We start from the raw sequence: 17328 nt of genomic DNA, 5'->3' as shown, positions 1-17328 counted from the left end.
AGATGTTATTTTGATTATCAATTGAAAGGACAATTTCATTCCCTAGAGGCTTACATATTCATATACATAGGACTGTAAACAATCAAGCTAAATATTGCCAAAAGAATTGCAAAGCATATATTGATTGGTTACTTATATTGTGATTGATTGGTTTGAGTAGTTGATTGATTGTTTATTTGTGTTGTGGTTGTGGATTGAATAAAAGACTTAATCCTTTATGTGATTTCTAAAAGAAGTTAAGAAATCTTTGAAAAAATTATAAAAGGTTAGGAATTGATAAAAGGATTTAAAATAAATTTTAATAACCGAATTCACCCCCCCCCCTCTTGGGGCTACACCTTAGTTTTCAATTGGCATCAAAGCCTCGTTATAGTAAATCCTAACAAGAAGTTGTATAAAGATCTAGATGGCACAAATAGGAGTAGCTCCCTTTGGTGAGGGTTAATCCTATACTAGACCACCCATTTTTTGTGGACTCAACTACACCTTCTGGAAACAACATATGAGAATCTACCTTCAAACAATGGATTGGAAGGCATGGAAGGTTGTCACAAATTGTAACCTAATTCCTACTAAACTAGTGGATGGAAAGAAGTACCTAAGGAAGAGAAGGAGATGACCGAAACAGATGTTAGCCTTATAAGGCTTAACATCTTATTTTGATGCTAACAAACAAGTGGATCTTAACATACTATGTTAAGTGAGGTATTTTCAAGACTAAATGAAGAATACAAGGTTAAAGAGTTTATGAGAGTTTGTACCTCAGATAAGGATGATTATATCAAGCTTGAAGCATGGATTTAAAGTTTAAAGCCTGAAGATCATGAGAGCATTGATATTAAATAAATAGCTTCAAAGAATGAAAGCCCAAGTGATTAACATGGAAAGCTCAAAGAAAGATGAAACAAGTATAAAGGCCTAAAGGAATTCTAGAATTGGAAAAGTCTAGGAAATTTCACGTAAGTACTTCAAAGAATTTCAATATGGATGCATGAAACTCCTAGGTAAATTTTCTAGATCTAGATACCTTTGAACATACTTGAAAAATATTTTTATAAGGTCAAAAATTATTTCAAAAAGGTAAGAATCATTTTTGGAATGAAAAGCACCAAAAAGAGGATTTCTCAAATGCTGTCAATTTTTCTACATCTGCATTGATGTACATTTTTATCCATCACAAAATATTTATTTTAAACTGTGTTCAACACGAAAGTTTTAGGATTTTCTATTATATTCCATTTGACAACAAGATCATCAAATTTGGAGTTATACAAAAAACGTTATGACCAAAAGACTGATGGGTGCTCGAAGGTGACAGCTTGACAGCCATCTGTCATAGAAGCTGGTGTTGCACTGTCAAACGCCTGCCCATGTTCGGATAGGCAACTGCCACCCTAAATTTTCTTTAATTTAACTAGACAAAAGACTGCCACAAATGGACAATCTACTACCACATGACTATTTTGAATTTTTTCATAACGGTCAAATTTTAAAATAAGGTTGCTTGGGGCTCAAAATTTGTGAAAACTTTGGAAATACTCAAAGACACTTGGGGATCAAGATACATACCTTTTAAAGTCTATAAATAAGCCTCAAATATCATTGAATCAATACACTAAGAATTCAAATTGTAAAAAAATTCAAAGTCTCTCTCAAATTGCTCTCAAATGCTCAAGGCTTTCTCTTGCTCTCAACTTGCACGAATTCAACTAACTTTTTGATGATCTTCTTCCACCAGAATTGTGCTACAAGTTCTAAATCTTTCAATCATTGAAAGAATAAATTGGTGATATACTTCATTGAGCTTCAAGTTAATTTCCATATTGTTATTTACTTTGAAGTATGTTATAATGCTGAATTGTTGTACTATTTAGCTCTTTGAGGAGAAAAATTTTTGTACACATATTGTGGTTGTATTTCTTGGAGATTAACGATTCCAAAGGTTGTTTGGATTGTTGGCTAAGCAAGGGAATATTGCTTAGAGAGGCGGGCTCTAGCCTATTTAAGGAATGACCAGACGAGGGGATATCGTTTGGAGAAGGCGAACTCTAGCCTTAACCAAGGAGTGTTGTAAAGGTTTGTTCTGCTCGTTAAAGGAACAATTTTAGTGAATCCTTTGGTGGTTTACCAAAGGCGAAGACGTAGGCTGGGTATAAGCCGAACCTCGTAAAAATCTCCGTCTCACTCTCTTTTTCCCTATTCTTTATTTTCAGTACATATTTAAATTGCGTGGATGGTTTAAATTTGAAAATCATATAAACTACGTATATTTTCAAATCAAGTAAACCTTAAAGTTTGATTTTGATTTAGGTTGCGGAAACCGAAAGGGAGTACGTTGGTTGAACCATTCTTTGCGGAAACGATACGGGAGTACATTACTTGGCTAAACATCCCAAAGATAAATTAACTTAAGAGTTTGTTTGAATTCTGAAGTTTGGAAAGAGTAACTGGATTTTATATTGAACATCATATTGAAGAAGAAATTTCATATATATAGGGCTTTGTTCAAAACTTACATTCACCACAAGGCTGAAAACATCAAAAATGAAAGTTACATATATTATATTGATTGTGATTGGATGGTATAAAGATTTGTTTTATATTCCAAGAGTACTAAATCTTGAATGATTTCATCAATCTAATAGTGTTGCGGTGAACTTATATTTGGCAATCAAATTGGTTGTTGGTTTGAGCATTGTGGTTGATTGGCTTGACTAGTTTAGTTATTTGCGTGATTGAAGATTGAATGTTTTATTAGTTGTCTTGTTGATTGTTTAAAAGAAACCAAGTTCTTGTTTGATTGATAGAATAAATAAACAAGTTAAAGAATTGGTTAAATATTAAAAGAAGTTAAGGACTTTAAAAAGAACTAAGAAGAAAGTTTTAAAAGCCAATTCACCCCCCCCCCTCTTGGGATGTTATTCCTAATTTCAATTGGTATCAAAGCAGGATTATAACAAATCCTAATAAGTAGTTATAAAAATATCTAAATGACTAACTTAGGCATAGCTCCCTTTGGAGAGGGACAATCTTCAACTATGCCATGAATCTTTTGTGGACACAACTATACATTTTGGAAAAAGAGAATGAAAATGTACCTTCAAACCATGGATTGGAAAGCTTGGGAGGTTGTCACGGATGGTGATCTAATTCCTACCACATTAGTAGATGGAAAACAAATATCTAAGGAAAAGAAAGACATAGCTAAAAGAGATTATAAAATGTTGCAAATAAACTCTAGTACTATGAATGCTCTATATTGTGCTTTAGATGCCAATGAATTTAATAGAGTAATGGCTTGCAAATCAGATAAAGAGATATGTGACAAGCTAGAAGTGACATATGAAGGCACTATAGATGTTAGGGATAATAGGATCGATATGCTCACAAGTGAATATGAAGCCTTTAAGATGAACCCGGATGAATCCATAACTAATATGTTTACTCGGTTCACTTACATAATAAATTCCCTAAATGCACTAGGAAAAACCTACACTACTTATGAAATGATAAGGAAAATTCTTAGAGGGCTACCAACCATATGGGAACCAAAAGCCACTGCCATAACCGAAGGAAGAAATTTGAAAAATATTTCCTTAGATGAACTTATAGGCTCTCTCCTTACATATGAAATGGCAATGAATAAAAAGAGTGGAAAAGCCAAAGCCCGAGAATCAAAAGCCTTTAAAGCCTTAAAAGAAAACTCAAGTAGTGAAATGGATGAAGATGAGGAAGCCTTCATATCTAAAAAGCTAGCAAGGATACTAAGAAGGAAAAACAAATTCAAAAGAAGAAACCAAGATTCCAAATCAGAAGAAGAAGATATTAGCAAAAAAGAAATCAAAGAATAAAACTCCAACATGCTATAATTGCAACAAAGCTGGACATTTAGAATCGGAATGTCCTCTACTTAAGAAAGAGTCTAAGAAGAAAAAGAAAAAGGTCATGAAAGCCACTGCTTGGGACATGATGAGTAGAAGTAGTTCTGAAATTGAATCAAGTGACCAAGAGGTTGCTTATACGTGCTTTATGGCTTGGGATGATGAGGAAAGCTCCTCATCTAAATCTTCAAATAAGTCTTGTAGTGATGAATGCAATGATGAAAGCATGACATCTTATGAAGAATTTGAAAATGACTTATTCAAGGTGCATAAAATGTTAATTAAAGTAACCAAACAAAACTCATCATTGAAAAATAAGAATGAAGGAATGATGAAAGACTTAGAATCACTTAGACAATATGAAAGAGAAAATGATTCAAGAATCAAGAAAATAGAAAGTAACAATGAAGTTATGAAATAGGAGCTAGAATCTAAAAATCTTGCTGAAAATGAACAAGATTTGAAAATTAAAGAATTAGAAAGCAAGAATGAAAAGATGATAGAAGACTTTCGATCTGTATCCTCTGTAGAATATAAGAAAGATTTATATATTTCTAATTTAGAGGATAAAATAAGAAAATTATCTCTAGAGTTAGAGAAATCTCAAAAGAAGGTTGATAACAATAAAGAGATAGAGTTAAATGATCTAAAAAATCATATTAAAGATAAAGAAAGAATCATTTATAACTTCACAAAAGGAAAAACAAACTTTGAGAAGATGGTAGGCTCCCAAAGACTGTCTCTACACAAAGAAGGCATTGGATTTAATGAAATTGAAAACAAAAAGAAAAGGAATCTTTACATGGGTTATTTCTCAAAAGCCTCCAAAGATAATGCCTGCACATCCTATAATGCTTACACTAACACCATGTGCTATTAATGTAAGAAAAAGGGGCATATAAAGTTTGAATGTCCATTTAAGAGGAAATGTGTGAAAACTAAACAAATATGGAGAGTTAAAGAAACATCCTTTATTAAACCAACCGGACCCAAGAAAGTATGGGTACCAAGGTGAAAGACTAGTTTACAAATGAAAAACTCCATGGATTAAGTCATTCCTCTTTAAAAATTGAGAAAGTAACTTAATTCATGATCAACAAACAAACTAGTTGAAATAGAAAAACTTAACAAATGAGTTAAGAGCTTATTATAACAAATTCAAAATGACATTGTTGGCCAAAATCATAGGATGATTTTTATAAAGCTGAACTTAAAAAAATATTAAGAAAATATCAAATTGATCTTATTACATAAGTATTTCAAGTTGATTCAAGAATGATTTTTTTTTTTCATTAGGCAAAGAGACTTAGAGACCTTAGTATAAAACTTGGAACAAGTTTTTCAAAGTTAAAGAAGTTCATTTTCCAAGATTATTTAAGCAAAGAAGAGAGAGCTCAAAAATATGTTGGAATGACTAAAATCTAGTTGACAGATGACTATCTGTCTATAGACAGATGACTAGCAAATTAAGAGTATTTTAACACAAGTCAGAAGACTGACAGACGACTGTCAAGTAATGGATAGATGACTACCAGTGATCAGTGAGTCGTCTGTGAGTGTTTTGCTGGACGACTGTCAACCTTCTGTATATATTGAAAAATTGGTTTGTTCATGGACAGATGACTGCCATCATATGGACAGATGACTATCACCCTTCTATTCATTTTTTTTTTTTTTTTTTTTTAAACTGTTTGTTTAGTGACAGACGACTACCCCCTGTTGATAGGCGACTGTATAATTTTTTTTTTAAAAGATATTTGAGAATGAAAATATGCTCCATGGTTACATGCCTATATGATATGCTCCATGCCTACATGCCTATATGATATGTTATATGCTACATGCTTACATGCCTATGCTACATGATATGCTTGACTTATATTGAAAATTTATGGCTCACTATGTTGAAAATGTGACAACAACAACAACAAAACCAAGCCTTAGTCCCACTAAGTGGGGTCGGCTATATGAATCATTTTCCGCTAATTTATGCGATTATGGACCATTTCTTTTGATAGATTCAAGGATATTAAATCCTTACTCACTATCTCCTCCTAATTTATTTTAGGTCTACCCCTACCCCTTCTACTGCCCCCCACAATAACGATGTCACTCTTCCTCACAGGTGCACTATAAGGCCTACGTTGCAAGTGTCCATACCATCTGAGTCGTCCCTCCCTTATCTTATCTTCTATAGGAGCTACACCTAACTTACCATTAATATGTTCATTCCTTAATTTATATTTCAATGTTATACCACTCATCCATCTAAGCATCCTCATATCGGCAACTTTTACTTTTTTGGATATTATGTTTCTTCGTCACCCAACATTCCGATCCATATAGCATAGCTGGTCTTATAGCTGTCCTATTAAACATCCCTTTCAATTTTAAGGGTATTTCTACGATCACATAGCACACTAGAAGCACTTCTCCATTTTACCCAACCTGCTTTAACTCTATGCATTACATCATCTTTAATTTCTCCTTTAGCTTGCATAATAGATCCAAGGTATCGAAATCTACAAGTGTTGTTTATTTCTTCATCATCAAGTTTAACTTTGTCTCCAATATTCCTCCTATCATTACTAAAATTACATTTCATATATTATGTTTTATTTCTACTTATCCTAAAGCCTCTAGATTCCAAAGCTTCTCTCCATAATTCTAACTCAGCCTCTACTCCATCCATAGTTTCGTCAATTAATACAATATCATTTGCAAACAACATACAACATGGAACCTCCTTTTGAATACTCTTAGTCAATTGGTCCATCACTAAAGCAAAAAGATAAGGACTCAAAGCAAATCCTTGATATACACCTATGGTAATGGGAAATTCTCTAGTTTCTCCATCTATAGTATTTACACTCGTCATTACTCCATCGTACATATCCTTAATGGCATCGGTATACCTACAACATATGCCTTTTTTTCTAAAACCCACCATAGAACTTGCCTAGGTATTCTATCATATGCTTTCTTAAGGTCAATAAATATCATATGCAAGTCCCTCTTCTTTTCCCTAAACTTTTCCATTAATCTTCTTAAAAGATAAATAGCTTCTATGGTAGATCTCCTAGGCATAAAACCAAATTGATTTTCTGAGATCTTCGTTTCTAACCTTAAATCTTTGTTCAACTACTCCTTCCCATAGTTTCATCGTATGACTCATAAGTTTAATTCCACGATAGTTATTACAATTTTGAATATCTCCTTTATTTTTGTATATAGGTATTAAAGTGTTTTTCCTCCATTCATCTGGCATTTTCTTAGTTTTTACCATTGCATTAAATAAATTAGTTAACCATATAATTCTGTTATCACCCAAGCATTTCCAAACTTCAATTGGGATGTTATCTGGTCCCATAGCTTTCCCATTTTTCAATTTTTTAATGCAAACTTAAATTCGTTAACTCTAATTTTGTGAATAAATCTTATATTTTTAGTCTTTTCATCATTTGACAACTCTATGTTTAAGCATTCTATTTGGTTTTCGTTAAACAACACTAAAGTAACTTCGCCATCTTTCTTTAATATTTTCGTCCTTAACCAAGACAATATCATCCTCACTTTTTAAGCATTTTACATTTCCTAAGTCCTTGCTCTTCCTTTCTCTAACTTTAACAAGTTTAAATATATCTCTTTACCCTTCTTTTGTACCTAATCTATCATACAAACTATTAAATGATCTATATTTAGCTTCACTAATGGCCCTTTTTGCATCTTTTCTTGCCTCCTTATATTTTTCAAAGTTATCTCTACATTATTGAGTATAAGCATGAATTTTGATATGAGATTAATTCTTGATCATGCATGTTATTGATGAATTACATGGTTAGACTTACTACTTTTTATATTGATATCCATGAGCTATGAGAGATATAATGGTTATATTGGTATCCATGAGCTATGTATAATGTGATAATGACTTTGGTATCTATAAAGTCTTTGGTATCCGCTAATATTTTTGGTATCACATTTTAAAAATTTTAATTGGTATCACAATTTTACAAAGCTCACTTGGTATCACAATCTAAAAGTTAAATTTGTCTTTTAAGCATGACAAGTACGATTATATCTATAAGCATAGTATGACATTGATGATATTAGCATGATATTGATATTTGATACATGATGTGAATCAATATTTTGAAACATGGGATGATGAAAGCAAAATTGATAACAAAACTGAATGTATTGAATTTAGGGGGAGTGTTATGTCATATTGCTTATATTATGATTGTTTCCCTATTAATCAATTCATAGAATTTTCAATTGGTATCATGAATTAAATTTTCAATTTGTATCAATTCTCAATTGGTATTATGAATTTTAAATAGATATCATGAATTCAATTTTAAATCGGTATCATAAAATCAACTATCGATATCTTGAGTAATGTCAAAGAAGGAAAAAGTTGTTAGTAAAGATATGATTGTTAAAACACACTACACATGCTATATTGAAATACTATAAATTGAGTGTGTACGTATGTTTGAAATGCAAGTTTGATGATATGCTTAGAATTTGATTTTATTTGAACTTAATCATTTATTTTCTCTTTTTGATCAATGTCAAAAGGGGGAGAAGTGTTAAGCAAAAATTGAGCATGGTATTGTAAAAATTGAGCATGAACATAATATATATTAAAAAGAAGAGAAGTACTTGATATTGATTGATAAACTTAAACTTGAATGAAGTGATGAGCATGATTGCAAAAGAGTTTTTGAAATTAATATTGATCTTGCAAATATTGTTAAGATGATGCTTATTGAAAGAGGGAGTCTTTTTAAGGCTCACTCCAATTTTTGCTTCTTATTTGTTATCATCAAAAAGGGGGAGATTGTTGGTCTTACAAGGTTTAACATCTTATTTTGATGCTAACAAACAAGTAAAACTTAACATATTTGGTTAAGTGATGTTACTTCAAGATTCAATGATGAATGCAAGGTCGAGTGTTCAGAAGAATTCATGAAATCTTGTGCTCCAAAGAAGGATGATTATATGAAGCTTAAAGCATGGATTCAAAAATGAATTTAAAGATAAAGTTTGAAGATCATGAGAGTAGGAGGATTAAAGAGAATTTGATGAAAGCTCAAAGAAAGATGAAGCAAGCATAAAGACCTTAAGGAATTCAAGAATTGAAAATTCTGAAAGAGTTTATAGAGAATTTCATGTAAGTACTTCAAATAATTTCAATATGGATGCATAAAGCTCTTAGGTAAACTTATTGGACCTAGATACCTTTTAACATACTTGGAAAATATGTATTGCAAATTGCAAACATTGAACATAGTATTGCAAATTGCAAAAACTGAGCATGAACATAATATGTATCAAAATGAGAAGTATTTGATAATGATGAGCATGATTGTAAAAAAGGTTTTGAAATTGATATTGATTTTGCAAATATTGTTAAGATGATGCTTATTGAAATGGGGAGTCTTTTTAAAGCTCACTCCAATTTTTGCTTCTTGTTTGTCATCATCAAAAAGGGGGAGATTGTAAGCCTTATAAGGCTTAACATCTTATTTTGATGCTAACAAATGAGTGGATCTTAACATGCTATGTTAGGTGATGTATTTTTAGGATTAAATAAAGAATGCAAGGTTAAAGAATTCATAAAAGCTTGTACCTCAGATAAGGATGATTATATCAAGCTTGAAGCATGGATTTAAAGTTTAAAGCCTGAAGATCATGAGAGCATTGATGTTAAAGATATAACTTCAAAGAATGAAAGTCCACATGATCAACATGGAAAGCTCAAAGAAAGATGAAACAAGTATAAAGGCCTCAGGGAATTCAAGAATTGAAAAAGTCTAGGAAATTTATGTAAGTACTTCAAAGAATTTCAATATGGATGCATGAAGCTCTTAGGTAAATTTATTGGACCTAGATACCTTTGAACATACTTGAAAAATATTTTTATAAGGTCAAAAATTGTTTCAAAAAGGTTAGAATTATTTTTGGAATGAAAAAAAAAAGGATTTCTTAAATGTTGTCAAATTTTCTATATCTGTATTGATGTACATTTTTCCTCCATCAAAAAATCTTTATTTTAAAATGTGTTCAACATGAAAGTTTTATAATTTTCCCTTAGCTTTCATTTGACACCAAGTTAATTAAATTCTGAATTATATAGAAAACGTTATAACCAAAGTACTGATGAGTGCTCGAAGCTCACAACTTGACAGCCGTCTGTCATAGAAGCTGGTATTGCACTATCAGGCGTGTCTCCATGTTCAGACAAGTGACTGCCACCCTGCTGTGACTTTAATTTAACTGGATGGAAGACTGCCACAAATGGACAGTCTACTGCCACACGGCTGTTTTGAATTTTTTCATAATGGTCAAATTTTTAAATGAGGTTGCTTGGTGCTCAAAATTTGTGAAAACTTTGGGAATACTCAAAGTCACTTGGGGATCAAGATACATACCTTTTAAAGTTTATAAATAAGCCTCAAAAATCTTTGAATCAATACACCAAGAATTCAAATTCTGAAAAAAATTCAAAGCCTCTCTCAAATTGCTCTCAAATTCTCAAGGCTCTCTTTTGCTCTCAACTTGTGTGAATTCAACTAAGTTTTTGCTGATCTTCTTCCACCGGAATTGTGCTACAAATTCTAAATATTTCAATCATTGAAAGAATAAATTGGTGATATACTTCATTGAGTTTCAAGTTAATTTCCATATTGTTATTTGCTTTGAAGTATGTTATAGTGTTGAATTGTTGTACTAATCAGCTCTTTGAGGAGCAAAATTTTTGTACACATATTGTGGTTGTATTTATTGTAGATTAATGATTCCAAGGGTTGTTTGGTTTTTTGGCTAAGCAAGGGTATATTTCTTAGAGAGGCAGGCTCTAGCCTAGTTAAGGAGTGACCAGACGAGGGGATACCGTTTGGAGAAGGCGGGCTCTAGCCTTAACCAAGGAGTAATGTAAAGGTTTTTTCCACCCATTAAAGGAACAGGTTTAGTGAATCCTTTGGTGATTTACCAAAGGCGAGGACGTAGGCTGGGTATAAGCCGAACCTCGTAAAAATGTCTGTGTCACTCTCTCTTTCCCTATTCTTTATTTTCAGTACATATTTAAATTGCGTGGATGGTTTAAATTTGAAAATTATATAAACTACGTATATTTGCAAATCAAGTAAACCTTAAAGTTTGATTTTGATTTGGGTTGCAGAAACCAAAATTGAGTACGTTGGTTGAACCATTCTTCGCAGAAACCATACGAGAGTACGTTACTTGGCTAAACATCCCAAAGATAAATTAACTTAAGAGTTTGTTTGAATTCTAAAGTTTGAAAAGAGTAATTGGATTTTATATTGAACATCATATTAAAGAAGAAATTTCATATATATAGTGCCTTTTTCAAAACTCACATTCACCACAAGGCTGAAAACATCAAAAGCTGAAAGTTACATATATTATATTGATTGTGATTGGATGGTATAAAGATTTGTTTTATATTCTAAGAGTACTAAATCTTGAATGATTTCATTAATCTAATAGTGTTGCAGTGAACTTATATTTGGCAATCAAATTCATTGTTGGTTTGAGCATTGTGGTTGATTGGCTTGACTAGTTTAATTATTTGTCTGATTGAAGATTGAATGTTTTATTAGTTGTCTTTTTGATTGTTTAAAAGAAACCAAGTTCTTGTTTGATTGAAAAAATAAATAAACAAGTTAAAGATTTGGTTAAATATTAAAAGAAGTTAAAGACTTTAAAAAAAACTAAGAAGAAAGTTTTAAAAGTCAATTCACCCCTCCTTCTTGGAAAGTTATTCCTAATTTCAACAGATTACAAAATGCTGCAAGTTAACTCTAGTGCAATAAATGTCTTCTATTGTGCACTTGATGCTTCATTAGAATTCAATAGACTGATGGCATGTAAAACAAAAAAATAAATTTGGGATAAATTAGAAGTAACCTATGAAGGCACAATAGATGTTAGAGACAGTAGAATTGATATGTTGACTAGTGAATATGAAGCTTTTACGATGAATTCCGATGAAACCATAACAAGCATGTACACTAGTTTCACACATATCATAAACTCACTAAGTGCCTTAGGAAAAATATATTCCACCCATGAGATGATTCGCAAAATTGTAAGAGCACTTCCACCTATTTGGGAACCAAAAGCCACAGCCATAACGGAAAGTAGAAACCTCAAAACAACTTCATTAGATGAACTCATAGGATCACTTCTAACCTATGAAATTGCTATAAAAGAAAGAAACACTGAAAATAAAAATTAGAAGTCTATAGCTCTAAAATCATCGAAAGAACATTCAAGTGATGAAGATAATGACTCTAGTGAATTAAACAATGAAGAATTAGCTTTTATAACTAGAAGACTTGGAAAATTTTTCAAAAAAGTAAGAAATACACTGGAAAATTCAGAGGGTCAAAAACTGAAAAAGGTGAAAATAATAAAAAGGAATACAAGAGCAAAAATGAACCTCCCACTTGCTATCATTATAAGAAGGCCAGACACATCAACCTGGACTGCCCTCAGCTTAAGAAGGAAAAGAAGAAAAAGAAGCCCGCATTTAAAGCAACATGGGACAACACAAGTTCAAGTGAATCGGGGAGCGTATCCAGCAAACAAGAAGTGGCAAACATGTGCTTCATGGCACACAATTAAGAGGTAAACTCTTATTACTCCTTGGAAGATTTGAGTGATGAATCATGTAATGATTTATGTGAAAGTATTCCCTTTTATAAAGAACTTCAACTTGAATTATTCTCTCTTCATAATAAGTTTATCAAGGTCTCAAAAGGGAACATAATCTTGAAACAACAAAATGAATCGCTTAGAAATCAGTTTGAATATTCAAAAATTGTTGAAAAGGAAAAAGACTTAAAAATTGATGAGCTTGAGAAGAACTAAATGACATGTCTCAAAAATTAGCAAAGTCTCAAGTAAATGATGACGGCAAGAAAGAACTAGAAATAATTTATCTTAAAAACTCAATTCAAGATAAGGAAAATATTATTTACAACTTTACTAGAGGTAAAGAAAACTTTTAAAAAATGGTAGGACAACAAAGGATGGCAAACCATAGAGAAGGAATTGGTTACAATCGAACTCCAAACAAAAGAAAGAAAAACTTGTTTATAGGATATTTGGTAAATCAATCTAAACACTATGCAAGTACTTCATCGACAAACATTTATGAGCATACTACTTGCTACATGTGTAAAAATAAACGACATATAATGTTTAATTGTCCACTCAAGAAAAAATACATCAGATTAAAAAATGAATGGAAGATAAAAACTGAAACTAGACAAGACTTAAAGAGAGTTAAAAAAGTTTGGGTTTGAAAAATAACAACATAAATCCTTTGTTGTAGGTTTGCTTTAGGTCCACTTCATCTAGAGAAAAATGGTACTTGGACAGGAGGGCTCTAGCTTATTTGAAGGAGTGTGTAAAATGTTAGTTTTGCCCGGTTAAGGGAGCGGTATAGTGAATCTTTGGGTGGTGTACTTAAGGCGAGGATGTAGGTGGGTATAGCTGAACCTTATAAAAATCTTGGTGTCACTCTCTTCCTTATTCTCTTTAAATTATAGCACATATAAGCTATGTGGATGCTTATTTGAATTGCTGGATATTAATTTGCTTTTGGGAATTGCGGAAACCATAAGGGAGTGCATTGATTAATCAATATTATTGTGGAAACCACAAGGGAGTACGTTGATTGATTAATACCAAATCTCATTAATATATTGATTGGTTACATACTTAAAATCAAGATACTTATTTGATATCAATATTTGAATTTTGGAAGCTTGGTTGAATTTTCTATTTTTGTGATATCAAGCTAACTTTATAGATTGGATTGAAAATCAATTGTACTTTTGAAATTGTTGTGTTTGAAGAGTGTGATTACAAATTAACTCAAATTGAAAAAGGGGTTAACTCTTAACTAAAGGAACTTGTTAAACAAAGGATTTCAAGGAAAATTTTAAAAACCCAATTCACCTCCCCTTTTGGGAGTACACCTAACTTTTTAGATCATCATAGATAATGGAGCAAGGATTTACTCCCGAAGAATTTTTGTCATTAATCATGGTTAACAAACCTGTTTCTTTCGGAAATCCTCCATTGTACGAACAACTGAATCTCCAAGCCCATATAAAAGACCATCACATACAATATCCTCCCTCTGACTAGTTCTCATGCTTATGTCTCATACCTGGATTGCTTTGTGATGTGGTGTTTGCTAAAAAAAAAAAAAAAAAGAAACTTGACTTAACAAGCTTACTTTTTAAATGGATGATATCCTATACTAAAGCTCGTCGGGTAATTCTTCCTTATAGAGGAATTTTGAATCTAATCTTCACTCATATGCATGTTTCATCTCCTACTGACTTTTTTATTAGATGTACCCATTATGATCTTTTCAATTCTAGCATGCTCAAGAAAATGGGATATGAAAAATATGAGCAAGGTTGGTTTCTCAAAGGTGGTGGAAGGCAAAGGCTAGCTCCTAAACCGCAACCCCCAATTTAGAATCCTACCTCTCAGATTGATGCTACTCCTTCCTGGTTCCTTCCTGGTTCCTTCCTTTTCATCACCAATTCACCACCTTCAGTAGTGACATGAGATATGGACTTCACTCTCTTCAAGAGAATTTCGCTTCTTTTCAGACCAACTATTCCTCACTTGATCAGCGACTTGGTCATATTGAACAACATTTGGCTAGTTCTTCACGCAATATAGATCCTATGGATATTAGCTCTGTTCCTACAAGTGATGATGAAAGTGATGGAGAAGAAGAAACAATAGAAGAAGAAGATGATGGTGATGATGCAAGCATTGAAGAAGATAAAGGAGATGCAGCTAATCATGAGTATGCTGCAAATGATTGATCTTTTGATTTGCATCTCAATACCATGACACTATGTTTCTATGTTTTATTTGCTTTATATCTCTCGATGTTTTTGACACTTTGTATGCATCTGGACGAATATGATCTTTTGTGCTATGAAGTTTCTGCATTTGACTTTGCTTTGATACTTTTTGATTGATGTCAAAAGGGGGAGAAAGCCTTGAGCATAAATGAATGATGCAAAATTGAGATATAACTCTGAAAATGTTGATATGAGATAGATCTTAGATATGCTGATATGAGATATGATATGAGACTTGTTGAAAATTCAAAAATATATTTTCATGCACACTGATATCTATATATATATATATATATATATATTATTGATATTGAAATATGAACTTAAAAATTGATTCTAAAAACACCTAATATTTCATTTTTCAAACATTGTTAAAAGTATACTTGTTGTATGGGGGATTCTTATCAAGGTTCACTCACTTTTACTCCTTATTTGTCATCATCAAAAAGGGGGAGATTGTTGGCCTAACAAGGCTTATGAATCTTATTTTGATGATAATAAATCAAGGGAATTTAACATGTTTTGGTTAAAGTGATAATGTTTCAAGAAACAAGAATATAAGTTCAATGAATATTGAAACTTGGATTTAAAGAAAGATGAAAGCTCAATGAATATTGAAGCTCGGTTTCAAAGATAGACAAATGTAATAAAGTTTGAAGCATGAAATCAAGATGGACTCAAAGAAATGGAAAAGCATGAAGACTTAGTGCTTAGAGTGTTTAAGTTTAAGAAGTCTCATGTAATGTAACAACTTGCCTATTTTTCCATTTTTATTATTTATATATATATATACATATATATATATATATATATATAGACATACATAATAACCCTATAAACCTACTTATAAACTGGACTAATCATGATCAACCTGGAGTTGTGGGTACCGAGGAAATACCTATAATACATCTCGGATACCTAAGCAGCAGAAAACATAAATTACATACATACCATCCAATCAGACACAATACCAGAGTTTTACTAAATCTGCAATATATGTACAAACATATCAAAAAGGACCAAAAAGTCAACCTAGGATCATAACCCAAAAATAATCTGACCCTAGTTCATCTACTTACCCTTCAGACAGGGTAGTTTCGCCAATCTCTACTACTACGGAGCTCGGTCAAACTGTCTGTCTAGATTTTCTGAAATGTTTGTATGGCTGGGGTGAGACACCTCTCAATAAGGGAGATAAACTAATATCAGTGTGTGGCAACATGAGTATTTTTCATGATATACATATAAACAGTACATAATTCGTATATGGTAAAAACAGTTTGTATCATATATAAATAAAAGATGATTTGTCATAACATAGGTTAACATACTAAATTCTATACTGAGAAAATCATCTTGTATAACCATATCATACTTGAATTATTGCCCACGATAACTAGCTAGCTATTGTCATGTCTTAGCCCCCACATGATACGGTTGTGCGGGCCCGAAGGCAGGACCTAGCAATGGCTAGCCGACCATGCTAAGTCAAACATAGGTGTATAAGTACGATAGACCTATTCCACCTGTACCGTATAACTAGGGGAACTATGACACTCCCATAAAGCCACATCGACTACCATCTCCCACACTTTACATAAGATGTGTGGTAGCATTAACATAAACATAAACATGAACATATAGCTACGGCACTGTGCTTTGTGAAACTAAACTAAGCTATCCGGGTTGTGATAACATTAATACGTTTCATGATATTGAATATAACAGTTTCATATTCCAGAGTAAAACATGACATGATAACATTTTATTGAAACTTGACATAATATGCATAATTATGACATTTATGCTATCATAACATAACGTAAAAATCTTGACACCAGGGCTGACATAACATGATGTACTTGTACATGAAATTCTTGCACTGTTTAACATAATATTCTTAAAACCAAAGTTCTTGTATTGTTTTTAGGGTTTTTCTAAAAACTTCTATAACATGCTTATCTTGGAAAAATCATAATATTTCAATATAACATAATTTTCATGGCAAAATTATAATCATGCCACACAAATGTAAGTAGCCTTCTAAACTCATAATTTGTTCTGAAATCATATTTTCTTATAAAATGTGTTAAAATCATTTCCCTATTAAACAACAATATTTCCAAACATAGTTCTATAACATACATATTTTCTTAAAAATAAATGTTGTATAATAATAAATAATTCATGAAAAAGGCTGACTTAATTTATCCCCTTACTTGACTTACTGAGAAGCCCACAAAATTAACCAAACTTGCTTCTGTGGTGTTCCCAGTTCAACACCCTGAAATTACATTTTCCCCAACAAAACATCAGTATTATTCTATCTAAAGCATTTTTCTCAGTCTAGAAACACCAAGTACCTTATAAAACTTAAAATAACCAACTTACCCAGATTTTTGGATGGTGCCCAAATTGGCCTAACTAACGAACTACTCCAGTACACTTAAAGAGAATCTCCCCAAGAGTAGCGTGGCGGCTTCCGATCGTCAAACCGGCGAATAACGAAACTGGAG

This window comes from Malania oleifera, chromosome 2, assembly GCF_029873635.1.
Source record: "Malania oleifera isolate guangnan ecotype guangnan chromosome 2, ASM2987363v1, whole genome shotgun sequence".
NCBI classification, from domain to species: domain Eukaryota; kingdom Viridiplantae; phylum Streptophyta; class Magnoliopsida; order Santalales; family Ximeniaceae; genus Malania; species Malania oleifera.
The sequence above is the reverse complement of the archived record's forward strand: the minus strand, read 5'-3'. Positions refer to the sequence as shown.